This window comes from Geospiza fortis, unplaced genomic scaffold (assembly GCF_000277835.1).
Source record: "Geospiza fortis unplaced genomic scaffold, GeoFor_1.0 scaffold333, whole genome shotgun sequence".
Classification (NCBI taxonomy): domain Eukaryota; kingdom Metazoa; phylum Chordata; class Aves; order Passeriformes; family Thraupidae; genus Geospiza; species Geospiza fortis.
In genome coordinates this window covers 3,367,088-3,369,697 of record NW_005054347.1, presented here as the reverse complement: position 1 = coordinate 3,369,697, position 2,610 = coordinate 3,367,088, and the positions used below count along the sequence as shown (strand labels likewise).

At 46.4% G+C, this 2,610-nt stretch overlaps 1 protein-coding gene across 1 annotated transcript in view; it reads left to right on the top strand.

Moving 5' to 3' along the window:
- The first annotated feature begins 2,124 nt into the window (after nucleotides 1-2,124).
- The window catches only part of PRDX1 (peroxiredoxin 1), a 7,140-nt gene continuing 6,654 nt past the window's right edge, over nucleotides 2,125-2,610 (top strand). The window contains exon 1 of the mRNA XM_005423131.2: nucleotides 2,125-2,255. The gene's annotated coding sequence lies outside the window, so the exon portion shown is untranslated. The remainder of the gene's footprint in view (nucleotides 2,256-2,610) is intronic.

Here is a 2,610-nt window from a genome sequence, read left to right as displayed (position 1 = left end):
TTTATCTTATTCTGGAAATCTTTGATACTCTTATACAAAACCATTCTCAAATGCATGGAAACCCAAATGCGTGGTAATGTTCTGAAACAGGTCCAGTTTCTTTGCCTTTCTTTTTACACACAGCAGGGCATTTGTTTTTCACATCAGGGGCACATTCCCAACCAAGATACATGGGAGATACTGTGATCAAAATGATGGATGTGAAAGCTAGTTTGGCTCCCAGTTTGGGTAGTTTCACTGCTCTGGCACTGCAGGGCCTGCCAGTTCCTCTTTGTTGATAGATGAAGTACTTATTGTGTCCCTGTCTGAGTGGATGGGTGCAGAGAGGCCTGCACTGGGCTCTGATGCTCCATGCTAATCAGGTACCAGCTGATCCTGTCTGGCAGCTATTTTAGCAGAACACAGCAGCACAATTACACTGCTGTGGGGAGAGAACTCCATCCTTCTACCCACCTGTGGGGGTAGATATGCCCTTTCTTTCCTGGAAAACATAATTGTTTTAATCTAAGTAGCATCTTACATCTAAAGGTTGAGAAAGGCTACAGAAACCCAGGTGCTCACTGAACAAGGAGTGGCCCCGACAATTTATTATTCCAATACCTCCAAAAACTGACGTCTGGAAAGACAAGCTCAGAAATTAATCAAAAGTAATGAGGCCACAGACATATGAATTGAAAGGCAATGCTTACAGCACAAACCTGGAACAACCTGCAGACCATAGTGGGTGTATTGTGCATCTGAAAGTAAGAGAAATGAGCATAACAAGCATTAAAGGAGTCAGAAACCATGAGAAAGTCATGACTGCTTTGTCCATTGGTAAACATGCCAGAGTTGCAGAGGGACTACATTGTTCTGGAGGTTCTGATTAGGACTGCCTGACCTTTCAGGGGTTAATCTATTTACAGGTTCATTGGCCTGAGGTGATGGGGAGCTACATACATGTCTCAATATATAGACCTCAATTCTCATGAGAATGCTGATGTTAAGAGAGCAAACTTCTTCCTGTAAAGGATTAAGCGTGCTATAGCAATAGAAGTAGATGAATTAGTTGCATGAAAGTGAGTGCAGATTTTTCCCTGAGTCCATATATGCATGTTATTTGCTTTCATTATTTAAGGATTAATTTCATCTGGTCCCAAAATGAGTCATCTCTGGGTGAACCACCACATGGGTATGGTCACCCAGCAACACTACACAGTGATCTTGATTATAAACATTTAAAGTTTGTTAATCCTTTGTGGTTTTCTACTCATTACAATTTACAATCAAGTTTTAACAGGTATAAGAAACACAACTGTAAACTGCAAACCAGATGAGTAAAACTCAGTTGGTGAGCACATTTATCACTTTTGACAGAAGCAAGCATTTTTGTCCTTGATATGGCTCAATGGCTTTTAGTATTCATTATTTAATAAAGCTTTCACATTTAAATTCAGAATTTGGCCCTTAAAAAGTACCACTCTTCTTCTTCACTCTTGGATTCAAAGATAGTGCTTATGGCGGAATCACTGAGGTTAAACGTCCCTCAGGAGCAGCTTCACTACTGAATGATGAATGATGCAAATTCCCTGAAGTAACTGTATCTTCCAAGGGTTTCCATCCTACCACTGAAGCTCAACGATTGGACTTTAAACTTAGTTTTCCTCTTTCTTTTGCTGACTTGCATGACTGGATCGGTGTTCCCATTGATGGAGAAGAATCAATGAAAGCCTTGGGAACGAGTATCAGGGAGAGGGGACAGTGGGTAGTGCAGAGCGAGAGGATGGAGATTTGACACTGCACTTCTGTAACACTGCGAACACACAGTCCTCTGCTCGTGAGAGGTTTCGTTTTATTTCTGTCAATGGCCAATACTTAATTCACATGAATGACATGCCAGTCACCCCTTACTCTATCTGGAAGTCCTGCGTACCCTCTGAGGACTTCAAATAATCATAGCTAGGTCAATTAAGGCACTAAAAGTGCCATCGCTTCTTGCACCAAGGCCATCAATCGTTTATAACCGCGGCATTGAATATTTTCATGCCACTTCCCGGGGCTCTCTCCAGGGAATGATCTCCGCTCACTCGCCCCCCGGCGGCCCCGGATCTGCCAAGTCATGCTGCCCTTGCAGGCGCTGCCGCCCTCCCCTCCCCGCCGCGTCCGCTCGCGAGATCCGCGCTGCTATAAAGGGGGCGGCGCGGCGGGGCTGCGGCACTCCGGGCCGAGCTGAGCTGAGGCGCTGCGGTGTGTGTGGGACCGGGTCTGCGCTCCGAGTGAGTGTGCGGGGCTAGGGGAGTTGCTGGGGGCTTTGTACAGCGTTTATTTATTTTTTAATTTAATTTTATTTTTATGTGGTTTTTGTTACTGTTTTGAGTGAGTATTTTGTTCGCTTTCCCCTCCCCCTCTGCGCAGATGCGCCCTTTAGCGAGGCGCGTAGGGCGAGCCCTTTCTCCCCGCGTCCCGCTCCCGAGGGATCGCGCTGCTGCGGCTGCCTCCAGCACCAGCTCAGTTTTCTCTGGTGTTGGTTTGGCCTTTTTTTGGCGGGCACAGCGAGCAGATAAGCCCTTCTAACACTCGGGCCTTTATCAGCGCTGCGCGGGGAGGAGCCGCGGGGCGGGCCCCCGGGGG